Raw genomic sequence first — 12374 nt, forward strand, 5'->3', positions numbered from 1 at the left:
TTCCAGGGATGCAAAAAAAAAAAAAAAAAAAAAAAAAAGAAAGGAGAGAAAAGAAAATTCTAGGGATGCATATTTTGCCTTGATATCAGGAAAGGCCTTCAGACTCTTAGCAAGGCCAATAAAAGAAAGAACATTTTTTTGTGAGGTGGTGCGCTCCCGGAGCCTGGGTTCAGGCACAGCACTCTGCCGAGGAAGGGGACAAGGACTCTGCAGTGCACTGGGCTGACAGAGGCCTCCTAGGGGAATTTCCAGCTCGGAGGCTCAGGGGTTCCACTGTTGTGATGAGAAAACCCCCTTTCCTCTCCAGGGCTCTGTTTGTCCATCTAGAAGCCAGGATGGTCTTTGCCACATGTCTCATTCACCCGGAAGGGGATGTTTGTGTACCGCTCTGAGATTTGCTGATGAAAGAGACCAGAAGGGCACAGAGACTCCCTGAAGACTTAGACTCAGGTAATAACAGGAACTCGGTAACCGACAGACTGCAATTGTGCCTCCATAATAATAGTAATTAATGCAAGAATAATATCTCCATTTTCGATTTCCTATTGCCACTTTTGTCCTGGGCAGCTAACAAGCCACATCTGGGGTATGACTTTATAGTCGTTCTTATGTTCTTATGTTTGTTTATTACAGGCTTTATGGTTTTCTTAAAAAATCATGAAAGTGCTATGTTGCCCATTAGAAAAGGCAGAGAGTCACAAAAGGTCATATAAATTAAATGGGAATCCCACAAGCCAGTGCTAACCACTATTGACATGTGTCTTCTTGTATTTTATTTTATAAAACAAAAATGTGGTACACATGCTTAGTAAACTGATTTCTGATTTAATGATATATTTTAGTTTTTCCAGGTCACTAAGGATGGCTGTAAAACATTATTCCTAATGCTTGCATAGGATTGCATACAACAATATATTAATAAATTTAATCTATTCTGTATTGTTGTAGATTTAGATTGCTTCTATTGCTTTTGCTATTGGCAATGAGATTTTTGAGGTCAAAGCCTTTTTTTGAAGTCAAAGTGCATATTTTTAATATAAATGCCTTTGAATGGATACCAGATGTTGAATTTCTGGTTCAAAAATATATAAACATTATTTGGAGTTTTGATATACATTTCCAAATTCTCCTTCAAAAACTTTGTTCCATATTATACTCAAACTAGCAGGAGACTCACTTCCTACATCTTCTGTAATTGTAGTTATTATTTTCATTATTCAATATTTATCAAATTGGTAGGTATACAATGATATATCATTTTTTAAAATTTGAATTTCCTGGCCATTTTAAAAAAAGATTTTTTTTTTTTGAGAGAGAGAGAGAGCGTGTGCGCATGCACACAAGCAGGGGTAGGGGCAGGAGAGGGAGAGAATAGCAAGTCGATTGAGCACTGACTGAGTACAGAGCCTACTGCAGGGCTTGACCTCACGACCCTGAGATCGTGACCTGAGCCAAAATCAGGACTCAGATGCTTAACTGACTGAGTCATCCAGGCGCCCCACACTTCCTGGTCATTATTGTCCCTGATCATTTTTTTCATGTATCATTTTTTGGTCTTCTTTTGTGAATTTCAGGCTCCTGGTTTTTTTTTTTTTTCCTTTTTCTCTCTCACCATTTATTTTTTCCAATTAATTTATAAAAGCATTACATATATTATGGATATAGAATCTTCGCTTCCTTTACAAATTGCAAATATTTCCCAAGAAAATTGTTATTTGCTTGTTAATCTTAAGAATTTTTTTATTTTTTTATGTTGCCAAAATTTAGTGATCTAGTTCTTTTATAATTTCAGTCTTAGAAAGTACTTCCCAACCCCAAAATCTATATAGCTATTTCTTTATTTTCTTTTTTCTTTTTTTAAGATTTTATTTATTTATTTGACAGAGAGAGATCACAAGTAGGCAGAGAGGCAGGCAGAGAGAGAGAGAGGAGGAAGCAGGCTCCCTGCTGAGCAGAGAGCCCGATGCGGGACTCGATCCCAGGACCCTGAGATCATGACCTGAGCCGAAGGCAGCGGCTTAACCCACTGAGCCACCCAGGCGCCCTATTTCTTTATTTTCATTAAGGGTTTTTATAATTTCATTTTTCACACTTACATCTTTAATCTATGGTTGTGATGCTGATTTATTGTGTGAGGTAGGAACTTCATATTTTTATAAATGGTTAGCCATTTTTCCATTTATTGAAAATTTTATCCTTTATTTAATTGGTTTGAAGGATCACCTTTACCATAGACTAGAATGTTATGTACATTTTTTCTGTTTCTGGACTTTTTAATGTTTTCCCTAAATCTTTTTTTTTCTATCAAGCTTTTGTTGTTCCATGGCTATCTCAATTAATGTTATTTATTGTAATATACTGTTTCATTGTATATTATATTGTCTAAGTGTAAATTATTTGCTGCTTATTTCACATGAAATTTATTTTTAGATATTTTATAGTTCCTGTAACTGTGGTCACTGGGAACTTTTTTTTCCATTGGATATTTTGAGCTAGTCATTACTGATACATAGTAAAACCATTGACTTTTTAATATATGTTTTAAAACATATTTAAGCACTCTCCTTTCAGTTCAAATATTCTTTCATAGAAAGAAGAACAAGAATTTATTCCAAAAGATGACAGACAAATCCTGCGGACAGAGTTTGGAACAGTACCATCACATAAGAACACATTTTCCTTCTGAATATATTCTCTTTCTGATTGTTCCCCTGGACTCTGGAATAAACACTTATCCGGATACTGTGTGGTATATTTAAAAAATATACTGTTCAAGAAGATTTGCTAAAATTTTATTTAAGAATCTCCCTCCTTGTACTGATAATGGAAATTGGTTTGTAATTTTTGTTATCACTTTTGCCTTTAGGGCTATGTTAGCTTTATTTTAGAAGTTGAGTTTAGTTTCTATATCAGAAAGCCTTTATAGCTTTGTATTCCTTGGAGCAATTTATTCATTTATTTTTTAAGATTTTACTTATGATTTGAGAGAGAGAGAATGAATGGGGGGAGGGGAGCAGAGGGTCAGGGAGAAGCAGATTCCCTGCTGAGCAGGGAGCCCTACATGGGGCTCCATCTCAGGACCCCGGGATTATGACCTGAGTCAAAGGCAGATGCTTAACCTACTATGCCACCCAGGCATCCCTTTCTGGAGCAGTTAAAAAACAACAACAACAACTTTTTCCTTCAATATTTTTTTCTTTAAATTTTATTTATGTATTTGACAGACAGAGATCAGAAGTAGGCAGAGAAGCAGGCAGAGAGAGTGGGAGGAAGCAGGCTCCCCACCGAGCAGAGAGAGCCCGATGTGGGGCTCGATCCCAGGACCCTGAGACCATGACCTGAGCCGAAGGCAGAGGCTTTAACCCACTGAGCCACCCAGGTGCCCCCAATATTTTTTTCTTAAAGGCCTGACATAACTCTACCAGATTGTTTGAGTCTGCCCTTTCGGAATATTACATTCAACTCACTGGTGAATGTCTCTCCTCAATGTATTTCTCCCTATGCAGCCTTATATTTTTACATCCCCACATCTCAAATCTTCAAAGCCTATTCCCAGATGTTCTTCCTGGTTCCTGCCAATACCCTATGAGTTAGGTCCTATAATTTCTCCCAGAGCACAAACCGTATTTACAACCTCAGGCTGGTCACAGGCAGGTCGGCAGCCTGTGGATGATTAGGAGTGATGAGGGTCGACATTGCAAGGTACCTGCCTCAGCTGAAGTCTTTGCAGAGTTTCCAGGCAAGGGGAAATTACTCTCCTTGATAACAGGGAGACAACTATTCTCCTGGTGCAGACAATTCAGGGGAATCTGGGGGTTTTAAATCATTAGAGTCATACATCAAAATGTCCTTGTGCCTTGTCTCACAAATTCATTCTTTTTTGTATCAGGACCCTGACTCTAACATGTAACACCTATTATGGATGTGTATTATTTCCTTTTCTATTCTGATAGCTTTACAATTAGATCCTGGGCCAGGTTTTTGACATGGTGTGTCCCAGAGCTGCTGGAATTGTGGGGGAGGGGTTTCACTAAAGGCTTCTATAGAAACAGTTTGGCTTATACAGCATGCTTTGTGTGTTGAGAATTGACCCTCCTGATTCTATCATTTTCTTTTTTCAAGACTTTCAATGAAATTAAAAAAAATTAAACAACTTCAAAATCCTTATCCTTGCAATTGCCTCCCATAATTCAAGCACTGCCCCTCAAAACCCAACACTTCACTTTTCATCTGTGCCTTATTCAAGTCAACCATAAGGGAGAGACTTAGTAATTTTGATGTCAATGTGTATTAAGAGTTTGTAACCTTTCCTACGAAGATTGGATACAAGACAAGGATGTTCCGGGACACCTGGGTGGCTCAGCTGGTTAAGCATCTACCATTGGCTCAGGTCATGATCTTGGGGTCCTGGGTTCGAACCCTGCATCAGGCTCCCTGCTCAGTGGGAAGCCTGTTTCTCTCTTCCTCTGCCTCTCCCCGAGCTTGTGCTCTCTCTCTCTCTCTCTCAAATAAATTAAAAAAAAATTTTATGCATTAAAAAAAGACAAGGATGTCCCTTCTTACTTCTCCTTTCAACATCATCTGGAAGTCCGTGCTAATGCAACAGTCAAAACAAGATGAAAGGTATACATATTATGAAGGAAGAAGAAAAATTATCTTTGTTCACAGATAACATGACTCTGTATATAGAAAATCCAAAAAGAATTGATGAAAAAAACCCCTCCTGGAACTATTAAGTGATTATAGCCTGGTTGCAGGATACAAGTATATAAAACAAAAACATAATATAATATACAAAAGTCAATTACATTCCTAGATATTAGTAATGAATTGTGGGATGTGAAATTTAAAACACAATGCCATTTACATTGGCACCACCACAAATTAAATGGTTTGGTATAAATCTAACAAAATACATACATGATCTATATGAGGAAAACTACAAAACTCTGATGAATGAAATCAAAGAATAACTAGATAAATGAAGAGATATTCCATGTTCATAGGTATGAAGACTCAATATTGTTAAGAAGTTTGTTCCTCCAAAATTCATCTATAAATTCAAGGCAATCCCAATCAAAATCCCAGCAAGTTATTTTGTAGATTTTGACAAAGTGATTCTAAAATTTTTATGGAGAGGTAAAAGACCCAGAATAGCCAATACAATATTGAAGAAGAATAAAGTGGGAGGACTGACACCACCCAATATTCAGCTACAGCAATCAAGACAGTGTGGTATTAGCAAAAGAAAAGGCAAATAGATCAAGAGAATAGAATAGAGAGCCCAGAAATGGATTCCCATAAATAGAACCAACTGATCTTTGACAAAAAAGGAAAAGCAATACAATGGAGCAAAGATAGTGTCTTCAACAAATGGTGCTGGAACAACTGAATGTCCACATGCAAACCGCACCCCCCAAGACACAGAACTTATACCCTTCACAAAAATTAACTGAAAATGGATCATAGGCCTACACATAAAATGCAAAACCATAAAACTCTTAGAAGATGATGGAAGAAAACCTGGTTGACCTTTGGTCTGGTGAGGACCTTCTAGATATAACACCAAAGGCCTGGTCCCTGAAATAAACAAATGATAAAAGGGATTTTTTTTTTTAAAGATTTTATTTATTTGACAGAGAGAGATCACAAGTAGGCAGAGGCAGGCAGAGAGAGAGGAAGTGAAGCAGGCTCCCCACCAAGGAGAGAGCCCGATGCGGGACTCGATCCCAGGACTCTGGGATCATGACCTGAGCTGAAAGCAGAGGCTTTAAACCACTGAGCCACCCAGGCGCCCCTAAAAGGGATTTTATTAAAATCAAAAACTTCTGTGCTGCTAAAGACAATGTCAAGAGAATGAGAAGATAAACCACAGACTTGGGGAAAGTATTTGCAAAAGATACATCTGATAAGGAAATGTTATCTAAAATATACAAAGAACCCTTAACACTTAAGAATAAGATAGCAACCCAATTTTTAAAAATGGGACAAAGACCGTAACAGACACCTCCAAGAAGATATACTGATGGCAAGTAAGCATACAGCAAGATGCTCCACATCGCATGTCTTCAGGGAAATGAAAATCAAAACAGCAATGAGATACTAGTACATCTAGTAGAATGACCAATATCTGGAACACAGACCACCCCAAATGCTGGCAAGGATGTGGAGCAACAGGAACTCTAAGATATTGCTGGTGAGAATGCAACGAAGCACAGCAACTGTAGAAGACAGTTTGGCAGTGTCTTATAAAACTAAACATAGTCTTACCATATGATCCAGCAATCACACTCCTTAGTATTTACCTAGAGGTTCTGAAAACCTATGTCCAACAACAACAAAACCTATGTCCACACAACAACCTGCACACAGACATTTATAGCAGCTTAATTCATAATTGCCAAAAGTTGGAAGCAACCAAGAAGCCCTTCAGCAGGTGAATGAACATCCAGACAATGGAATATTCAGTGCTAAAAATGAATGATCTACCAGGCCATGAAAAGACAGAGAGAACTCAAATGCCTATTACTAAGTGAAAGAAACCAACTGGAAAAGTCTACGTATTTTATGACTCCAACTTTAAGAAATTCTGGAGAAGACAAAACTATGGAGACTATAAAAAGTTAAGTGGTTGTCAGAAGTTGGGAGGTTGGATAAGAGAGAGATGAATAGATGGAGCACAGAACATATTCAAGGTAGTGAAAACACTCTGTATGATGTTATAAGGATGGGATCACATCATTATATACATTTGCCAAAACCCGTAGAATGAACCCCAAGGTGAACAAAGGGCTTTAGGAGATCACAGTCTGTCAATATGGGGGCATCAATTGTAATGAATATAACTCTAGTGAGTGACATGAATAATAGATGAATGCTAGATATATCTGGGGGTAGGGGATATAGGGAATCTCTGTGCCTTTCTCTCAATTTATTGTAAACCTAGAATTTCTCTAAAAAGTATAAAATCTTTAAAAAGAACAAATATGTATGTATTAAGTTGATGTAAATGCAAATGTATTAATAATTACACTAAATGTAAGTGAATTAAATATGTTATGTAAAAACTAAGATTTTCAAACAGAAAATGAAATCGAAAGCAAATTGGAAAAGAAAAAAAAAAAAGCAGAGCCTGAGACCAAGGCTCAAACATGATTGTTCATCTGGGAGTGTAGAGCTGGGATTGGGATAGGAGTGAGGGAAGTATAAGGAAATGAATCAGGAAAAGAAGGAGAGTCAGAACAAGGATATGTTATCAAATTGACTTACTGCTCCAGGATGCTCAATCCCAATGGACAGTCTGAACTTTCTGACATGCAGCTCAGAGTCTGGCTCCTATGAAAAGAAATGGGGAAGCATTTAACCACTTGCTCCCCTCAGCTTTGGTCAAGCATTGACCCAAAAGACATGAACTGCTTCTTACTCTGGCTCATCAGGCAGGGTCCCAGTGGCATCCTACATTGGGACAACTAAGGCCTACAGGATTCCAAGTAATGCCCAAGGGGTGTCCAAGTGATCATCCAAACATGGTGCCTCGAGGTTTTCTTCTATGACTTTTAAATTTCCCTAAGGATTAGTAGTGTAATCAGTCTTTCTACCTCCTATTTAGTCAATTTTGGTTACTTACACATTCTCCTTTGAAAATCAGCCCATTTCATAAAGATCCTCAATCCAGCTAGCATAGTTTCTCTCTCTCTCTCTCTCTTTTTAAACTAACCTTTTAGGCATTGTCTAATTTGTTTTTGTTTTAAAGAAACCAGATTGGATTGAATTATCAATGATACTTTTCTGTTTTTCAATGAATTAATTTCTGCTTTCATTATATACTTTTTTTTTATATATATATATTTTTTTATTTCCAGCATAGAGTGTCATTATATACTTTTTAATAGATTTACATTTATTTTATATTAAAAAATACTTTCCTTCTTAGTCTAAAATAGTCAAACACAGAAGCAAAGAGTAGAATGGGGGCTGGGAGGAGAGGAAATTGGGGAGGTGAAGTTCAAAGGGTACAAAGTTTCAGTTATGCAAGATGAATAAGTTCTGCAAAGCTAAAGGAAGGACCGCACTATAGTTAACAATATTGTACCACATGCTTGAAACCTGCTAGGACACTTGAAACACACACACAGATACACACACACACACACACAAAGAATAGAAAAGAACAAATGGTAACTATATGAAGTGATTGATTGTGGTGGTCATTTCACAATAGAATCATAAATCAAAGCATCAAGTTGCATATCTTGAATATATACAATTTTTATTTGTTAATTATACTTCAATGAAGTTGGGAAAAAAGGAATATACAGTGAAGGCTGTCCGATAGAGGCAGGTAAATGAAGAGATGAAACCACCCACTCTAATTACACAGGAAACAAACAACAACAACAGAACTTTCCTTCTTTAGATAAATAGTTAATTCATTATTTTCATTATTATTCATTATTAAAAGAATATTTCATTATTCTTTTTAAAAAATAATAATAGCATTCTAGAATGATTTTTTTTTTTCAGTATGACTTTGTCGCAAGCCAGAAGTTTTGAAACCTGGTGTTATTATTATGGTTATTTTCAAAACACTATTTAATTACATGTTTTATTTCCTTTGTGACCCAAGGGTTATTTAGAAGAATATTGCTTAATTTCCTGGTATTTGGATTCTATTATTTACTATTTTTCTTGGTAATTCTTTGTTTTGCTGGATTATGGTCAAAGAGAGTTCACATCAAGGAATTTATTGGAATTTCTTTATGACCTAACATGTTACCTTACTTTATAAATGTCCAATGGCTATTTTATAGGAATATGAGTTAGGTTTCTGTAGACTATAAATGTTGAAAAGCTTGTTGATTATATTAATTCCTTCACTTGTGGGTCCACTTGATTAATCAAAGTGCATAAGAGAAATGATGAATGTTACCACTTGGATTACAGTCCTATCGATTTCTTCTTGATTTCTAATATTTTTATTTTTTAGTATTTAGATGCTATTTTATGCAGAACATAAATATGCATGAGCCAACACATGATGGACATTAATATTTCCATCCTTTAGTTTTTGCTTGGGTTTGTTTTGTGTTCATATCTTTGTCATCCTTTTAGAGCACAGTTTTATGGGTCACTTTATCTTAGGCCTGCCTTTTGGAAACAATATACATTACTCAGATTTCTGTGGAGGACATAGAAACCATCTCATGTCTTTCGAGTGGAAAGGGAGTTAAGGCAGAAACCTGGGTGCTTATTGTAGCTTTAGGGGAAGCTGGAGGAGTGGAGGTTGGCGGCCTCCACTGGGTTACAGAGTCCGACTTCCTACCCAGGGGTGGGGAAGCTACCGCTGCTGCTACCAGAGCCCCAGGGCACCAGCCTCCCTGTCCTGACTTCCTTTTCTCTGGGCTCCTTTCTGCTGGTGGGTCTTCCTTTTAGCTGAATGTAGGCCACCCACTGGGGCTCTAGTCACCAGGAGTCTAGGGGGACAATATTTGGCTTTTCTAGCTCAGTTGAGAAAGACTAGCCTCACTTCTCTCTCCCTGAACCTAGGAAGGTGTCAGAGGCTGGCGTTCCCCTCACTGAAGTGTCTATTGCTCACGCCCCTCATGGTGAAAGACGAGAGATTTAGTCCATCTTTCTCTTCTCCTCGGACTTGTCACCAAACATGTACTGACTGCCTTCATGAATCAGAAGTTGTTACAGGCACGACATACATCACAATATATGGAAATCAAACAGCCAATTTCTGCCTTCAAGAAATGTATCTTCTGATGTGGAGAGTTAGGTCCTTAGAGGCGCTATCTTAATACCATGGGACACGCTAGAAACATGTATGTCCACAGGTGGGATCAGAGCAGTGGGAAGGGATGCTTAGCCCACTCTGCATGGGAGAGGACTAAAGACTGACCTGATTTCAAGCAGGGAGTATTTTCGGGGGGGGGGGGGGTGGAAGGCACAAGAACCCTGAAATAAGGGACCCCACATAAATAGAAGCCCTTTGCTATCACAATGGCATGAAATGCAAGCTGGAGCCAACACAGCTGAGGCTGGAGGGGTCAACGGAGCCCCTTACACTAAAGAGGGGTGACCCAAGAGAACATGGATCATCCCCACCTCCACCAACTTGGGGCCTGGTGACTCTCTCTTTCTGGGATCTGTTGAGTCTTTGGTCCCACAGACCTTCTCACTCTGCTGGAGCCTGGAGAAAGGGGTGGTAGAGAGATGGCAGAGATGGTCTAAGGGTGGCCACAGGACAGTTGCACCCCTGTTGTTCGGCTCAGCAAAAAAGGAAGGTTCCCCACACTTCGGTAGACACCAGAAGAGGTGTGCGGAGGTGGCTAGGCTTGAGCACTCTTTTAGGTGACAAAACCCCAGAGGCATTTTCTGAGGAACACAACCCGAGTTGGGGAAATGCATGGGGGAGGTCTTACTGGCCCAAGAGAGGACAGCATTTGGCTATCTGACCCTCAGAGGCCACCAGGGACTTGGCAGTGTTACCTAGAAAAGTAACACCATCCACAGAGCAACCACTAGAGGGACCTCTTCCTTGTCTCCCTCAGAGCTGATGCATGGGACCTGATGGGAGGCATAGGAGAGTTGACCCTCCTTCCAAACCCCCCAGCTCCAAGCTGCTGGGGCCACAGCTGTAGCCTAGGGTTTTCAGTATTGGAGTGAGACTATTTCAATAATTAAAAGTGGTATTTAAAAAAAATAAAGAAAGAAATTTCTAGAGTCTTGACGAGCTTCCATAGGAGAACTGCTACCCTGTTGGAAAGGGCAATGTGACATAGTTTACAGTGGGAGGCTAACTGAGGACGAGGAGGAGGGAGTTGGTGGCTACACAGCGTGGAACCCTGCGATAATTCCCAAAGTTCTCCTTGGAATCTGTCTCTCCTCCTCTTCCACCACCCCAGAAATCTTTTTTCCTCTCTGTGTTTTCTCACCTAAAGCAATCTACCAGGGCCATCGGTTCCTCCCCACCCACCAAACCTGTCCCGTCAGGGCCTGACCTCAGCAGGCTGAATCATACCTGCCTGGCACCGCTGGGGCCCAGGCCCGCGTCCCTCTTCGGGCCCCAGCCCACCCGCAGCTCCTCGCCTTCCCTGAGGGGGGCTGCTTTGTCTTCTGCCTGAATTGGATTCCCCCACAGCAAGAAATCCAGCTTCCTGAGGAAATCTCCCTTCACCCAGGAGCCTGACCATTAATTGTTCCTGTTATCTGAGCCAGCTGGTCCTGCCTTACCCCAGGGGGCTCAGCTGGGTCCTTGGGTGAACTGTGGATGCGGAAGGCCGTGGGCCCTGACCACACGCCCCATTCCCAACTTCCTTTCCCCGGGACGCACCACACCGCGCGAGGAGCTCATCTGAATTCTGGCACATCTCCGCTCTGCCCTAGAGCCTTCTAGGGCTGGCAGGCATTCTGCCACAGAGCTGGTCTCTGTGGCTTTGTGCCCACAGGTAATTATCAGGGCAGGGCTCGCACACCCTCTCGGCCTCCGGTGCGGCCTGCCAGCCTCGGGCCTGCCAGCCTCGGACCCACCTCCCCTGCGGCGCCGGGAGCCTCGGCTGACCACAGACTGGCCTCCTGTGGTACAGCAGGTGGTCGGCTTGATCCCCAGTCCCTCCGTGACCTTCTGCCTTCCCGAGGCCAGACAGGGACTCGGAACATGTCCAGTCATGTCTGCCCCGACCTCCTCATCCATGAGAGATCTCAGGATCTGCAGAAAATGTGTATTTATATACTAATTCCCAGCCTGCGCCTTCTGACGGTCCTTCAACCCTCTCAACCTCGCTTACATAAAGCCACGCTAAGTGTGATTCTCCATTTCAAGCATCGGGGCCCTAAAAGTCCATGCCTTCCCCCCATGGTTCCTATTCTGATTTCAGAATTTCCCTCTTCCTGAAGGACTTTCCAAGGATTGCACAGCTCCTGTCCGGCCTACCTCGGCTCCCTTGAGCATAGCTACTGGATGGTCATCGTGAAAGCTCCTTCTGGTCAGCGTTCCAGGGGGCTAAAAACCCAGACAAACCACCAACTATGATCTGAACATTCCAGGCTGCCTGGACCATTGCTAGGGTGTTATATGCAAATAAACACAAAATCACACACACACACACACACACACACAAAATTGATAAGTAACGCAGGTATTTACTAAAGTTTTCTTCTAGAGCCGGAAGACAAGATTACTTAGCATGCCATACAAAATACCCTCTGAAATCTTTTCTAAAAATGTTTCTACTCCCTGAACTTTGAGTTCTCCTCAGTTTCTTAAGACAAGTGCTCCAGATCTAAATCTCTCTGGTGTTTCCCTCCCTTTCTCTGTCCCTTCATCTGTAGCTGTCTGTATTCTGTCTTGCTCTCTCGTTTCCTCTCTC

This window comes from Mustela erminea, chromosome 7, assembly GCF_009829155.1.
Source record: "Mustela erminea isolate mMusErm1 chromosome 7, mMusErm1.Pri, whole genome shotgun sequence".
In the NCBI taxonomy this organism is placed as follows: domain Eukaryota; kingdom Metazoa; phylum Chordata; class Mammalia; order Carnivora; family Mustelidae; genus Mustela; species Mustela erminea.